At 50.4% G+C, this 17,213-nt stretch overlaps 1 pseudogene; it reads left to right on the top strand.

The window, feature by feature from the left end:
- LOC112872959 overlaps positions 1 to 17,213 on the top strand; it is a 93,992-nt pseudogene that overhangs the window by 53,307 nt on the left and 23,472 nt on the right.

Genomic DNA, 17,213 nt, shown 5'->3' with positions numbered 1-17,213 from the left:
TAGATAGGTATAAATAAATATAGATTGCAGTATAAATAAAGTAGTGGGTTATGTCTGGGGCTTGCCTTCGTGAGTGGGGTTGGGGGTAGGAGTGTCAAAATTTTCCGAACTTTGGTTCGGAGCTTCAGTTAGATTTCCGACGACGTTCCCGGGGTCTTCAGAAATTTCCACTTCTGATTCCGGGATTAGCTCGTAATTTCCATCGGCGAGAGTAGTTGAGTCTATATGATATGCAAAGATGTAGTTTAAGAGATGCATACACTTTCATTTTACTTCACAATAAAGTTGCAATCCAATGAAAAAATAGTTCACTCATCACACGTACCATTTACTCTTTTACTGGGCAAATCGGGTATAAACTAACCTAATTAGCTTCATTAGACAACACATTTTATTTTTACAAAATAAACTACCATAGCACTAGGGTTGAAATTTTTACAAGTCACAGATTAATCTATGTCTAAGCCATTGTAAATTTATCAAGATTTTATTTTTACAGAAATTAGGCCACAAGGATAAATAACAATAGTACTAACACATTAAGTATTATTTATAACTGTATATACACACAAGATTTTGCTCTAGATTTTTGTGCATAGGTTATACTTCTCAAGAGCAACACTTCAAAATATTTTCATAATTTTTAAGCATCTAGAACTCTAGATATTAAATACACAAGGTTAAATAGGCATTATCCATGATTAAACTCATTCATTATGAAAATATTGTACAACCAGTAGGTCAATTATTTTTCCTAAGTACTACATGTCAACGCAAAACTAACTCAATTGGTTTTACATTTTTACCATTTTTCTATTATTTATTAAGCATTTTCATAGTCTACAACTACTTAAACTTAATATTTAAATTAGAGTAAAAATTACTTAGAATTTGAAAGTGAACCTGTAAGTAAAGTTTTAGATCTTAGAATAAGGAATCTAACAAATTTTAGTTTGTATTTTTCTGATTTTTTCTTGAATTGCTATGGAATTTCATTTTCTGCAGCAAAAATAACAAAGGGGTCCTTAATGACACTATTCCCTTGAGTAACTGGCTTTACAGACAGCCCCCTGGGCTTTTGTATCTTTCAACCAGAGGCCCCTGGCCGTGGTCAGAGAGGGAGGCGCGGGTTTGACCAGCCAAATCCAGCGACGGCGATCGCCAGCAGCGAGGGTGGAGGGGCGTGGGAGCATCACCAAGTCTGTGCGCACCTATAGACGCTCTAGATCGGGGTGGGATGGCCTGTAGCGGCGGCGTGATGGGAGCAGGCGGCCGGCGGCGGAGGAGAACGGCGGCGGCGGAGCGACGGCAGTCGTGAGCGGCAAGGAAGGGGTCGGGGAGCTTTTGGGCGGTGTGGGGAAGCTAGTGGTAGAGTCAATTGGAGTCGAGGAGGGTCGGGACGGGGTGCTCCACGGCGAGCAGGGGGCGGCGATCGCTGGCAGTGGCGCTCCAGCCAGAATTGATGGCAGTTAAGGGGCAGGTGAGCACGAGCAGGAGTTGGGGAAGCTTGGTAGGGGGTCGGTGGGGGCAATGGGCGGTCAACGGCGGCTGTCCACGGCGGCCAGTGGCTCACCGGAGGGGAGGGGCTGGCGGCGGTGGTGATCGGGGGTCTGGGGTTGGGGACACGGTAGAAGAACCAGGGGAATGGGTTGCAGGTTCTCTTGTAGTGCTAACGCGCGTGAAGGATATGGCCCTGGGGTTCTGCAGCGAGCTATCCACGGCGGCGTGCGCGAAAGAGGACAGCAAAGAGGGGAAACAAGACCGGGACAGGGGGAGAGTGATGCGTGGAGACCGCCCAAGCAGGAGGTGGGGCGGCACCGGCAGCACAGCGGCGGCGGGGAGGTGCTCTGCACCGGCGGCAGTGAAGAGCAGGGGAGCAGAGGGGTGCCAGAGGAAGAAGAGATGGGGGGGGGGGTCTCCAGGGACTTGGTTGCAAAATACAGAAATCCTAGGGACCTCATAGTAAAGCAAAATTCTCCATTGATCCAAAACTCTAATGAAGAAGTGACCAAAATAAAAGTTGTAGAGTTTTTCAAATCCTACAATATTGCTTTAGGGTTCAAGTTCAGAAACCCAAAGTACACAGCTTTAATTTTAAGTTTTGAACAAAAGTTGTATTTAAGTAAATTTTATCCTTACTGAAGTAGATTTCATGCAGTTTTGGACATAGTTGCAAGTTTTCATGCAATGTCATGATGACTTGCATTCTTATATTTTGATCCTAAGTAAATTTAAGTGACTTTTATACTTTAATTATTTTGCATAAAAGGACCCATACTTTTGCATTAATCACATCTAGGTCCTTATTTTCACATAAACACCCAAATTTCATAGAATTTAACATATCTATTACAATTTCTCTCCTATTGTGAAACAAATTTGACACCTAGAGTGTCACATTCTTCCTATGTTTTTAATTCTACCTCCCATTCTTACCCAATTAACACTAAAGGGCCCACATTTTTCAAAATTACATAAATACCCTTTTTCCCTTTGCACTTAAATTTGAACATACATACACAAGATCAATCATGCACACTTTACACTAAAATCTAGGGTTTATAATTCTAAATACCTTAATGTCACAGGGGTATCCTCGGTGGGCGTGACGGTAAAACACGGACAGCTGGCGCGCCAGGTAGGGGTGTTCATCGAGCATCCACCGGAGAACTCAATGGCATCTCTTAGCTTCACCAGCACTGTGCTTGACGAGGGCACAACTTTCATCTTTGGCTCATGGATCTGCGTTGCCAACGGCTTGGGTGGCTTCAATAGCCACCTAGTCGAGTCTAGGAAGCTGGAGGCCTCTATACCAACTCGAAGCAGCGACCTCGATGAGTTCATGTGACATTCAGGTACTTAGGATTAAACTACACTAGATTCTATTATAAAGTGTGCATGTTTGATCTTGTGTATGTGTGCTAAAATTTAAATGCTAACGGAAAAGGATATTTTTATATAATTCTAAAAAATTTAGGTCCTTTAGTGTTAAATGGGTGAGAATGGGAGGTAAAATCAAAATATATGAAGGTTGTTTTGCAAAAGTCAAGAACTTACTTTTAAACCGCACATAGAGGTGAAACTATGTCAGACCTGGGGCCACGGGACTGGGTACATAACATAGTTTAAGAGATTAAGTCCACCTTATCTCTTATTCATTCTATTTATCTCTTATTTATTCCGTTTAAGTAGGAGATAAGGCTAACCGATACAGGAGGAATCTACTCGTGATATGTTCTGGTACGATTCCTTAGCTGGTGTTGGTTAGTATCTTTGTAACCCTGACCTCTCGGATATATAAGGGAGGTCAGGGACCCCTCTAAAAATAGAAGATCATTAGGTCATTCTACATCAAAAGCAATACAAACCATACAGGACGTAGGGTGTTATGCTCCGTGCGGCCCGAACCTGTCTAAGTCTTGTGTTCCCTCACCCAAAACTTACCACCTTGGGCATATCCCTCGGTGGGCAGCCGGTTAAACACCGACAGCTGGCGCGCCAGGTAGGGGAGCGCATCGAAGATCCATCGGCGAGCTCGATGGCATCGTTCAAATTCATCAGGTCAGTTCCCTCTTAGGGCACGGCATTCGTTTTTGGTTCATGGGTCTGCGTCGCAGATGGTGCGGGCAGTTTCCGGTGATTCCTCGTCGACATGAAGCCAAAAACCCCCGTTGCGGATCTCCCCAGCGACCTCGACAAGTTCGTCGACAGGCTCGACAACTTGCCGCTCCACACTTCCGCAGCACAGATCGAGATGGAGCCCGCTCCAGCCTCGACTTCTTCTGGTGTTGCGGCAATTCCCCCTGGTTTGGACTCGTTCCAATCTAGGGATCTGCTTAGCCGATCTCAACTCGGCTTGTGCGAATCAGCCACTGACCTTCAGGAGGCCAACGCCTCTGGGTCCCTCTCCATGTTAGAGAAGGACCTGGACTTGCTACTCCAGGTCGGAAAGCTTGAAGCCACCGCGTGTCGGGGGGCTTCGGGTTGTTCCGGTACCGGTGATTTGGTGCTCACCTCTCTGTCGGAGGGGCACGTGGTGCACTGGAGGGGCATGCCGCTCCCCAATCTACTCGAGGCAGAGGGTCGACTCGTGGCCCACCTTGAGCCCTTGCCTTTTCAAGAGGGCAGGCCTTTGGCCACTGTGGCGAAGGGGTCGACTGAACTAGTCGACGAAAGTTCTCATGAGCTCTCCTCCCGCCAGGTGCTGATGGCCGAAGAAGGCGAGGGCGATGAGGACCTCCTCATCGTCAACTTTGAAGCGATCTCCGAGGATGAGATCACAGCCGACGCCGCTGACGAGAACGATGCCGATCGCGAAGCGCGGAGGGCCAGGAACAGGGCCCGCGCGATCCGACGGAGGAGGGCCAACGAGCGAAGGCGATCTATGCATCGCGAGCTCGACCCTGAGTTTGCCGCCGTAAGCGAGCGGGGTTTCCGGACTCCGGTGGCCAACATCGCCAGGGTAACGGCCATCCTCGAGCGCAGCCATGATCCGGAAGTGCGTCAAGCGCTCCTTTATGCACAGAGGGCCTGGATCCAGTTGGATCAGCACAACCCAGCGCCCACCATCAGGGAGGAACGCGTGGGTGAGAGCCAGAGTCAGGCTCACAGCCGAACGGCTGGCGGCCGTCCTCGACACCAGCCCAGCAACGACAACGCTCGTGGGAGCCAGACCCCTGGCGGGAGGCAGTAGCCACCGCAAGGGGGTCAGCCACGACAAGCCAATCATCGACTTCCTCCGGAGGATTTGCGCCAGCACATCAATGAAGGCCGCGATGCGCGGACCGTGATTTCTTCCAGGCGCAAGACCCGCGAAGAAGTCGAAAACGAAGGTACTGACTGTAGTGATCGATTTCCTGCTTTCTCTGCACATTTTAGCAGCTACAAGTACCCAGAGGGTTTCAAACCCATTGGCATCACCAAGTACGACGGCAAGCAAGCTCCTCAGCAGTGGCTCCGTTGTTACTCCACGGCTATCGAGGTAGCAGGGGGCTCGAACGTCACCAAAGTCGTCTACTTCCCGATGGCTTTGGATCCTGTGCCGCTCACTTGGCTGGAGAGCCTCGGCAGCAACTCCATCGACTCCTGGGAACGACTTAAGAAGGTCTTCATCGACAATTTCCAGGGAGCGATTGCTCGTGCAGGTACTCGACATGATCTTGCCCAGTGCAAGCAAGAACGCAACGAGCTCCTACGGTCCTACACGCATCGCTTCTTCGACGTCCGCGCCACCATCGCGAACATCTCGGAGGAGGACATCATCGACTGTTTCTACAACGGCATCACCGAACCGAGCATATACAGAGACTTCGGGCGGAACAGGCCGAAAACTGTTGCGGGCCTTCGTGATATGATGCATGATTGGTCCGAGCAGGAGGAGAAGATGCGGGAGCGGTTCCCGCGGCGCCACGATAGTAGTCTGCGGCGCCCAAACGACAACCGCAGCGACAAAGGCCAGCGGGACTTTTTCGGGCCACCCCGGAAACGAAAGCCAGATGATGTCATCGCGGCTCTCGATCGTCCTTCGCGGGGCAAGAAGTCGACAACTCAGGAGGAGTTCGAGAAGCTCCTGCAGAAGAAGTGCCCGTGGCACCCGGGCGCCAGCCACGCCGCCATTGACTGCTACCACCTTCGAAGGACGTTCAGCAACACCGGTGATGGAAAGAAGAATAAGAAGCCTGCTGACAAAGAACCCGAGGATGACGACCACGACGACCAGGGGCGCAATCCGAAGTTCCAGGATGCCTCGAAGGTCGTCAACGTTATCTTCGGAGGAGATGAGGATTTCGGTTCCAGGCGGGACCAGAAGCTGCTTCTTCGGGAGATCTTGTCCATTGAGCCGGCGGTACCACGACCACTCCGTTGGTTGGAGGTCCCCATCTCATTCTCTCGTGATGACCAGTGGACGAGCTTTTCCGAGCCCGGTAAATTTCCCTTGGTCCTGGATCCTGTGGTGGCGGAGGTCAAGCTTACCAAGGTCCTGATCGATGGCGGGAGTGGGCTCAATCTCATCTTCGTCAGCACTTTAAAGAAGATGGGTCTGGATTTCAAGGATATGCTGGTTCCCAGCAAGTCCCCCTTCTATGACATCGTCCCAGGTAATGCGGCGCACCCGCTTGGTACGGTGGTCCTCCCAGTCACCTTCGGCACGCGGGAGAATTATCGTACTGAATTCATCAAGTTCGAAGTGGCTACTTTTGATTCTTCTTACCATGCAATACTACGTCGTCCGGCGCTTGCCAAGTTCATGGCAGTGCCGCATTATGTCTATCTGCTTCTTAAGATGCCAGGACTCGGTGGAGTGCTCACCCTCCGCGGCGACTTGAAGAAGTCGTACGACTGCAATCAGGAGGCGATCCAGTACGCTTCGACTACTCGCGTGCCAGATGCTTCGGGAGAAGTACTCGTGGCCGCGCAGCAGCTCTCCCAGACCGGGCTGGTGATTCCTTCCAAGAAGGCCAACAAGTCGAGCATCCAGTCGACTGATGATGTGGCCCTCAAGACGATCCAGCTCCAGGAGGGAGATTCATCCAAGACCGCCATCATCGGTGCGGGCTTGGGTGACAAATAGGAACTCGCGCTCGTCAGCTTTCTTCGGGCTAACCGAGACATATTCGCATGGAAACCAACGGATATGCCAGGGGTGCCCAGGGAGTTGATCGAGCATGCCTTGAATGTACACCCGAAGGCCACGCCTAAGAAGCAACGCCTGCGGAGGTTTGCCCACGACAAGCGTGAGGCCATTAAACGGGAGATCGCTAAACTTCTCGCGGCTAGATTCATTAAAGAAGTAAACCATCCAGAGTGGGTAGCGAATCCCGTCCTTGTAAAGAAAAAGAACAATGAATGGAGAATGTGTGTCGACTACACCGATCTCAACAAGCATTGCCCAAAAGATCATTTTGGGCTGCCGCGCATTGACCAGGTTGTCGATTCGACGGCTGGATGTGTCCTTCTTTGTTTTCTTGATTGTTACTCAGGGTATCATCAGATTGCACTCAAGGAGGAGGACCAAATCAAGACTGCATTCATCACGCCGTACGGGACTTACGCCTACAAAACAATGTCCTTCTGGTTGAACAATGCAGGAGCAACATATCAGCGTGCGATCCAGATGTGTTTCGCGGATCAGCTGCACCGGAATGTTGAGGCCTATGTGGATGACGTGGTCGTCAAGACCAGGGATTCCGATAACTTGATCGTAGATTTGGAGGAAACATTTAGCAGTCTACGCAGATATCGGTGGAAACTCAATCCCACCAAGTGCGTTTTTGGAGTACCTTCAGAGAAATTGCTCGGGTTCATCATCAGCAACCGGGGCATCGAAGCCAACCCTATAAAGATCACTGCCATTACTGATATGGAGGCTCCGGCCACAATCAAGGATGTGCAGAAGCTGACAGGTTGTATGGCGGCCCTGAACAGGTTCATCTCCCGACTCGGGGAGAGAGGACTACCTTTCTTCAAGCTCCTAAAATGCCAAGACAAGTTTCAATGGACGGAGGAGGCCGAGCGGGCTCTACAAGACTTGAAAATTCACCTCCAGTCGCCTCCGATCCTTACAGCTCCGCTACCGGAAGAGGATCTACTACTCTACATCGCGGCGACAACCCACGTTGTCAGCAGTGCTATTGTAGTCGAGCGAGGCGAAGAAGGCCATGCGTTTGGAGTGCAGAGGCCTGTCTACTTCGTCAGCGAGGTCCTCTCCGAATCAAAGGTACGGTACCCAGCTGTTCAAAAGCTCTTATATGCAATTCTAATTACATCAAGAAAGTTGCACCATTACTTCGACGAGTACAAGATCACTGTGATTACGGATTTCCCGCTGGCGGATATTCTCCATAATCAAGATGCCACGGGACGCATATCTAAGTGGGCAGTGGAACTGGGGGCTTTGTCAATCGACTTCAAGCCACGCACTGCAATCAAGTCACAGGCTCTAGTCGACTTCATGGCTGAATGGAGGGAGAATCAAGTCCCAACCCCAGTGGACAAGCCAGAGCACTGGACCATGTATTTTGATGGGTCCCTCAAGCTCGACGGCAGGGGCACTGGTGTTTTGCTTATCTCCCCGCGTGGCGAACAACTGAAGTACGTCCTTCAGATCCTATGGAAGGTATCCAATAATGAAGCCGAGTATGAAGCCTTGCTTCACGGGATTCGTTTGGCGATATCACTAGGGATCAAGCGACTACTCGTATATGGCGATTCTCTTCTTGTTGTTCAGCAGGTCAATAAGGAATGGGACTGCAACAAGGAGACAATGGATGCATACATACAGGAAGTGCGCAAGCTGGAAAGCAAGTTTTCCGGCTTGGAGGTTCACCATGTGTTACGGGAGCACAATGTTGGTGCAGATATCCTGTCCAAGTTGGGGTCAACGCGCGCTCAAGTCCCGCCGGGGGTTTTCGCCCAGGAGCTCGATCAGCCATCCATCAAGCCTTCTCCGCAGGTAACCATCGACTCGGGTTCCCAACAACCCGATCGAGAGGTTATGGTGCTGGGGGAGGACTGGCGAGCGGCCTTTATCGACTTCATTCAAGACCAACGGCTACCAGCGGGAATTGACGCCAGGAGCACTGACGCGGCTCGCATCTTGCGAAGAAGCAAGGGTTTCGTCCTGGTCGACGGTAAGCTCTACCGGCGTGGCGCTCGGTCAGGAGTTCTCATGAAGTGCGTCACGAAGGAAGATGGTTACGACATACTGCGGGAGATCCACGAAGGCGTCTGCGGCAACCATGCGGCTTCAAGAACGCTGGTTGGGAAAGCATACAGGGCCGGCTTCTGGTGGCCCACTGCAGTCACCGACGAGGAGGATCTCGTGCGCAGGTGCCAAAATTGTCAATTCTTTGGCAAACAGATGCATGTCCCAGCTCATAGCCTCATCACCATACCGCCATCCTGGCCTTTTGCCTGTTGGAGCCTTGACATGATCGGGCCCTTCACGACGGCACCAGGTGGTTTCACCCATGTTCTGGTGGCTATCGACAAGTTCACTAAGTGGATCGAGTACAAGCCGATAGCCAAGCTCACGCCAGACCGGGTCGTCGACTTCATCTCAGATATTATGCATCGCTTCGGCTTCCCCAACTCCATCATCACGGACTTGGGGTCAAACTTCACGGCGAACCAGTTCTGGGAGTTCTGCGAGAATGCTTGCATTGAAGTTAAATATGTCTCGGTTGCACACCCCAGGGCTAACGGACAAGTCGAAAGGGCGAACGGCTTGATCATTGACGGCCTCAAGAAGAGACTTTATGATGAAAACAGCAAGAAGGGAGGCAAATGGGTGCACGAGTTGCCGCATGTCGTCTGGGGGCTTCGGACTCAGCCGTCCAAAGCCACAGGACAAACACCTTTTTTCCTCGTGTATGGATCCGAAGCTATTCTACCAGCCGATATCATGTGGAAGTCGCCAAGGGTCGAAATGTACAGCGAAGGCGAGGCGGATGAGGCGCGGCAGCTAGAGCTCGATTCTGTGGAAGAAGCTCGCTGTACCGCCCTTGTTCAGTCAGCCCGGTACCTGCAGGGGATCCGGCGATACCATGATCGCAACATCAGGGAGCGGTCATTCAGCGTCGGTGATTTGGTCTTGCGCCGTATTCAGGACGAGTCCGGCCTCCACAAGCTCAATTCAAGGTGGGAGGGCCCGTTCGTCGTCAAGCAGGTCACAAGGCCAGGGTCTTATCAACTACAATTCCCCGAGGGTCGCGAAGTCCCGAACTCCTGGAACGTTCAGAACCTGCGCAAGTTCTACCCTTAAGTCGAGGCCCGGTGATCGCTAATTCCCCGGGGGCTCAGAAGATCTCCTTCTCCCGAATCACTTCGGGGGCCATGAGCCACACGACTCGGGTTGTACATGCCTTCTTACTTCCACGATGGCCAGTGTCACGTGCAAACATATATATATCGACTTCTTGTCGCGCATGACGCGGAGGCTACGGCCACGGTCATCCCCCTTCGACTTTCATTTCCGACAGAGCCCTCGGCTCCGGCTAACTCCTCGGCACATCGAGTTCCGCCGCGACCTTCGATGGTCGCATGCGACAGCAGTCGCACTTTTTCCAACACAGTCGATCCGCTCGACTGGCTTACACCTAGTATGTTGGAAAGGCTCGCATAAAGAGCCACATCGACTACATCCTGAGTGGCTGCACTCAGAACAGTCTTGTTTTTGCCAAAAGGAATGGCAAGCTCGCGGCGCTGCCCGCACTCGCTCCTTGCAAGCTTGATCCATCCGTCCGGGTCTTCTCCAGCTTACGGAGCACGCTCACAGCAGGAGCGACCTTCGACTACACCCCGGCCGCCGCACTCGGGACAGTCTTATTTTTAAGCCCTACGCACGGCAAACCCGCGACGATGCTCGCGTTCTTTCCTAACAAGTTTAGACCCATCGAGTTGTGGCTATTCTGTTAGACGAGTACTAGCTGCCCTTCGGGTCGTTGCACCCAGGGAGGCGTCTACTACTTGAGTCTCGTAAGCCTGGATCCCAATTCAGCTGGGACACGCAAGCAAGTAGAGATGTCAAGTAAAGCATTTACATAAGATAATGATTAATTGTTTCATACACCCTAATCCTGCAGTACATTGTGTACAATTTTCTCCGCTACAGGTTGGGCCTCTTGCAAGTACTCTTCGAATCGCTCGTCTGTGCAGTCCGCCGCCATCCCTTGTGCAAAGATGCTCAGCTGCGCATTCGGCACGAAGGACTTTACATAGGCGAGGGCATTACTCACGCACGCAACTGGAGCTTCGGACAGGAACTTCAGCATTTTCTTCGGGGCCTCGCGGAGCCGCTCCAGCAGGGGCCGCGGGCCTGCTTCGCCTTCTTCTGGTGGATCCACCATGTCCACCAGCTCCTGGGCGGCCCCCCGGAGGTCCTCCAGCTCCTTGCGCAGCTGCTCGTCCTTCTCGCCCAGCGTCTTGACTTGCTGAAGGCAGTCGACAAACTGATGTTCAGTGTCGCCGATCACCTTCTGCAGCCTTTCGACGTCATCTGTACGACGATACAGCATATTCTTCATGTCAGTAAGCAGCTCCTCTTTGTGTTTCGTTATTTTCCTAAGCTCTGTGGTAAGGGTACTTCAGCATCTAAGGGAAGTAACTAAGGAAAAGTACTCGAAGGGAGCGAGGGCCTACCTTGGTGCGCCTTTTTCTCTGCCTTGAGCTGCTCCTGGTACTCTGCTTGTTGCTCCTTGAGCTGTTGTTGGAGCTCGGAGTTGGCCTTCTCCATGTTTTTCAGGTCATTCTTGAGCAGCCAGGTCTCTCGAGTCCTTTCTTGCTTCAGTATATCAAGCTCTCGCTGCAGATAGCAATTCTTCGTGATTTCCTCGGAGATGCGCTTGTCCAGGGCAGCTAGCTCTCGCGCGTCACTCACGACCACGCGGAGTTTCTCCGACTTCTTCTGGGATTTGGTGATCACATGCTACGCAAAAGGGGGAGAATGAGTCCTCAACAACTCTCTAACGTGCACATCTGGAACATTACCCGAGTATTACCATAGAGAAGTCGTATAAATCCTTGAAGGTGCTCTTGAAGGTCTTTAGGTTCTTTGCCGACAGCAGGAGGTCATCCACCAGGTCGGTGGTGATGACGTTCTGGTGCCCTGGCCCGGCCCTCAACACCTCACGGGGGCCCCCCGAGGGTCCGGCAGCATCTCCGGACGGTGGCGGCTGGACACCTGCAAGCATACAAAGTGGTCAACACATTATGCCCAGACCTCGGCAGCCAGTCACGGGCGGGTAAGCGCATACCTGTGCCATCGGTATGAGCGGCGTCAGGGATCTCGACTTGTTCTCCGCCACTGGGTCCGGCTCCCTCTTGCTGGGGCTCGGGGGGCGGCAAGTCGGGGAGCACCGCATCCGCCTCAGGGGCCACCTCCGCGGGTACTGGCCCGCCAGGCGCCGAGGGCACGAAGGCTGCAGCAGTCGAGGCAGGCTCCGCACCGGAGGGATCAGCGCGGGTCGATGGCTCTGGGGCCGCTACAGCCGTGCCCGGCTCCAGCTGCAGTTGTACGGCGCTCGCCGCCCTGATGACATCAAAGACATTGTTATCCAAGTGGGCAAAAGCAAGATCTTCAAGCGACAAGAGGACAACTCACAGTGTCGACTTCTTTTTGGCGGCCTTCTTCACCCGCCAGGCCCGTCGAGGAATGCCCGTTGCTGACGGCGAGGCCTGGCCGGCCGATGGAGGGGTCCTCGCCACGGCAATTGTCACCACAGCGGCGGCGGTGGGGCCCGTTTCCACCCCTTCGGGTCCAGTCCCGGGTGGCGGAGCAGGAAGACTGCAAGTGGATACTGTCAGTATTCAGCTCCATTGATACTTGGCAACTAGCCAAAACAACAACTCAGTACCTGGAGGACTCGACTTCTTGGGCCTTGCGTTTGCGCACTTGCCGCTGGCCCTTTGGCACCGGAGGTAGAGCGCCGGCCAACTCCACGCTCTGGTCGGAGGAGTTGTCCCGGTGCGGTTCGCCTTCGGCTCCTCCTTCCGCATGCGAGTCCACGCATTCGGCGGACTCGCTGCTGCCTTGGGCCGCGGCAAGGCGAGCCTTCTTGGCCGCCGTGGCTGCAGCAGGGCGCGGTTCTCCTTCGGCTTCTCCTCCCGCCTGCGAGTCCACGCGCTCGGCGGACTCGCTGCTGCCTTGAGCTGCAGCAAGGCGAGCTTCCTGGACAGCAGAAGGGAGGAGATGATATGCTCGGGGGAGGTCAGGCTGCGGCGGGTAGCTGCAATATAGCTCCGTGTGCCCCTGCAGAAAGTCCTTCTGTTCAGCGCCGGTGTAGTAGCAGATTTCTTCAGTGAAAGAAGTCGAATACTTACCGGCGGGGGCGGATTTCGCGCGGAGAACAAGGTGGGCACGTACGGCACGGCGTTCACGTCCAGCAGCACCCGCTGAACTCGCTGGAGCGCGACTTCGTCTGGCACCTCCTCTGTGCACATGCGAGAAGGGTCAGCGGGGCCGGTGTACTCGAAGCCTAGGCAACAGCGCTGTTGGATGGGTTGGACGCGGCGCTTGTAAAATGAGAACATGACGGAGGCGCCGGTCACCCCCTCCTTCTTCTGCGCCTCGATGGCCTCCAGCAGCTCTCTGACTTGTATCATCTCCATGCCGGAGGGTTCAAGGTTCCATTCCCCCCTCACCACTGGCCGGCCGTGAGCTCCTGAACCTTTCCCCTCACTTCCCCCTCGCCGCCGGTGATCCCCCTTGCCGGAATTTGGACGCCACCGATCAGCTTTCCTCTGTAGCCCGGCCAAGGACCTGATTGCAAAGATTTAAATCTTTCCAAGGGCCTTTCTGTAGGAAATCAGTACCCCCTCTCTAATTCAAATCAGCCAACTTGTAAAATCCATAGGAATTTGTAGACAAATCCAAAAATTACCAAACCAATTTTGTTGTACTCCAGAAGTCTAGCTCTACAACTTTTGTTAGTGGAGTTCAGTTTGAAACCAAATATTTTTAGAGTTATTTTAAAGTTTAACAAAAGGGTATCTTGTGTGTAACTTTTGCATGTTAACTTTATTTCTTGTGAATTTTGGTGAGTAGCTTGTTTAGGGTATAAGTGATCTTGTGTGAAAAATTCACCTATAGTACTGAACCCTAGTTTGAATTAATTTAAACTTATGCAAATCAAGCTAGAAATAGTTTAAATTTATTCCAGCATGTTACTAAGGTTTTCATGCTTAGATCTTTTTACCATGTGATGTTTTGCAATAGAGTAGTCCATAGTAAATATATTGGAAATTTACAATGTGGCAGAACCAATCTGAATTACACCGGCTCAAATACGCAAGTCCTCTCTCAAGGGCTCCAACATACTTCAAACGGTGTAACCCCTTGGCCTGTCGGGTAGAGTCCCGATGAAACCACCTAACTTCCGGGATCGAATAAGGTTACCTCACACGAAGATGAGTCCAGAGATGCAGTCACCATCATATTTTACATCACAAAGAACTATATTACAAGAGTTTCCAAAAGTAGTACTAAGTTTCACATTTAGTAAAATATTACAAACCCTTAAAATTAAGGTTCTTGGCAGCGGAAAACAAATGCGATGATTTACAACACGTCGTCAAGATGGATGTCATGCTAAGCCCGGGCACGACATCTCTCGGTATCATCAGTGTTGGCCGGGGACGGATCCCATTCCATGGACCAATCATCTGGAAGAGCACAGGGCCAAGACAGGGGAAGAGTAGGGTCTTCAAAGACTTTACCTGAAAAATATATAACTAGCAAGACTGAGTATACTAATACTCAGCAAGGCTTACCTGTTTTATGGTATACTTAGCCATGTAACTAGACTTATGAAAGCTTATAATGGTTCTGGGTTTAGTTTCAGCTGAAAAGCAACAAAGAATAGATCCTTAATTTCATATTTTAGCTTTCAGTTTCTAGTTTCTTTAACCATTCTAGGTAAGCACCTATAACTACTCAAGCAAGGTAGAGCCTTTTTACAGCATACCTCAGTATTACTCATCATAAGATTGCTCTTGTTACTCTATGTGGCAGAAGAATTAAGCAGTCTCAATCTCTGCGAGAAACGGACGATTCTGAATCGAATTTCAACCCTTGCAAGGTAAACCTAACTCACACGCTTGGAACACCGATAGGTTGTTCCGAAGCAACCGTTTGCCTTTCATTTCGGGTCATGGAACAGGGCCACCACAAGCGACTGTAGAACCGTACGCACACCAATTGTGCAGGACATACGTCTGTAGCGCGACTACATGACCGTACTCCTGTCCGCTATGCAGAATGTACTCCCGCATGTCGGTGTGTCAGAAAAACCAAATTACGAGTGGTGGGAGGTATGTCCACTTGCCGGGCCGATTGGTTACTAGGCTTACCGCTTACCATATTTCGCGGCATGTGGCTAGTACTTTCAAACGCTTAACTGCCACTACCACATACTGCGGCCTTAACCAAATTCATCAACATAGACAGGGTATCATTTCTTTCCATGAAACTACACATAACCCCGTCCGTCATCCTTATAGTGATTGCAGGATCGGAACAACCAATTCCTATATCGCGCGAGTGTCAGGAAAACACTCGACTTCTACCGGTCCTATTAGCATAGCACTAGTCGAACTCATGTTCTAATATTCAGTACATCGGTTCCTAGGAATATGCAACTAGGGTTTCAATTCAACTCCTAAGAACTTAATGCACAAGTATATATATAAATGTAGATTGCAGTGTAAATAAAATAGTGGATTTATGTCCAGGGCTTGCCTTTACTGGTGGGGCTGGAGTCGGGGATGTTAGTATTGTTATCTTCCGAACTTTGGTTCGGGGCTTCAGATAATCCCTTGGTGACATTTACTTGTTCTTCAGAAACATCCTCTGCAGACTCCTGGGAGATCTCGTAGGTACCGTTTGCGGAAGTAGTCGTATCTACATGCAATGCAATATTACATTCAAAGTGTGCACACGAAACTATTTTACCTTACGATAAAGTTGCAATCCAACACTCACTTAACATATTACTCGTATAACAATCAAAAAGATCTGAAACTAAACTTAGATAGAGCTTTAGGTGGTCAACTAATTAAAATCAGCTATTTTGCTGAAGGTTACAAAAGAGCTGATTGAAAACCAAAGGGTTCAGCCGATGGAATCGGCAAAGGAGGGAGCTGTCTACTTTGCCTTAGGAAATAGGCTGGTTTCCGTTTGAAAGAGAAATCGGCAGGCGCGGTCTCTGTGTATGATCAGAGGGGATTAGCCGATTTGGGTTCACCTGAGGTCAAATCGGCTGATATGGAGAGGAACGTTGAAGGTATAGTGCTTCAAGAATAGAACAAGGAAGGATCTTGCTGATTAGATCTAGTTATTAGCATATTTTTACTTAACTGATGGTTGGTGTATCGGCTTGCCTTATTTGACGAGGGTGCATCCGGTTTAGCCGATTGATGTGCTTAGGTCGTGCCTAACAGAGGCGTGTCTACTGTGCTATCTTACTGATCTAGGGTTGTGTACTTTGGCCTATGTAGCCGATTGAAAGGTGCATCGGTTTCCTAATTGATCGATGAAAGCATCGATTACTTTAGCAGAGAGGTGTTTCCTAAAGCAGCTGTGTCTTAACTGATCTGTGTGAGTATAGGCGTACTTAGCCGATCGCGTGCGTATCGGCATAGCCGATCTATGCTTTAACAAAACTAGCTGATTGGTGAATATCGGCTGAGCCGATTTGTGTAGTGTAATAGTCGATCGGTGAATTGGCCTACTAGCCGATTTAATGCATCGGCATATTAGCCGATTTGCACATCGGGTAGAACTAGTCGAGTGATGTATCGGCATAGCTAGTTGACTAGTGCGAGTAACTAGCCGATGGTGTATTAGTAGACTAGTCGAACTATGTATCCGTACGATCTGGGTCTCGGCGTGTTCAGTCGATTGGTGGGTAAGCTGTGTAGCCGATTTTCATCCCTAATGTTCTCCTATATCTACTGGGGCATATCTGCCGCGTAGCTGATTGTCCTACTCTACACTGACTGTGCCTAACTGAGATGTGCTTAAGTATTATTCTAGGTAACTAGGTGTGGTTGCATCGGCTTGATTACGTCAGTACAACAATTGAGTGACGTACAGCCGATGGGGTTATCTAAACCGAACTCGCTACAAGAACCAGGTGGAACAGAATACTAATATCGGACTAGGCTGATGAGCTTGTGCCGATGAGGATATGTTTTACAGATGTGCAGCCGATTGGAGTGTGGTTGAGGGTATGTGACCGATAGGTATATAGCCGATTTCCTAGCCGATAAATCGGCTGATAGAAGTGTGCGGATAAGGATGGGAAAACTAAGGATTGATCGGCCATATTTGACCGATATGGAAAACAACTAGAATCGGCTTGGATCGACCGATAGCAAGAACCCTAAGATCGTGTGTGCATCTCCGATACATCGACTATGTGCAGCCGATGTAGAACAGAACAAAAGAATTGTATCGGCAGTAGCCGATATTAGAAAGATAACAACCGTATCGGCTAACCAGCCGATGGTAGAAGCATATCAAATGAATTGCATCGGCTAACAGCCGTTACAATGAAACATCATAGATTCAATTGAAACGGATGCTTAGCAGCTGAGCTAATAGCCGATGCTGAAACATAGCTACAGAGATGTATTAGCTAAGTAGCAGATACACACGAACTAACAAGGATCCTTATACGAAAAGGACCTTAAGGAGACTGCAATCAAGACAAGGA

Source organism: Panicum hallii, chromosome 9, assembly GCF_002211085.1.
Source record: "Panicum hallii strain FIL2 chromosome 9, PHallii_v3.1, whole genome shotgun sequence".
Classification (NCBI taxonomy): domain Eukaryota; kingdom Viridiplantae; phylum Streptophyta; class Magnoliopsida; order Poales; family Poaceae; genus Panicum; species Panicum hallii.
The sequence above is the reverse complement of the archived record's forward strand: the minus strand, read 5'-3'. Positions and strand labels throughout refer to the sequence as shown.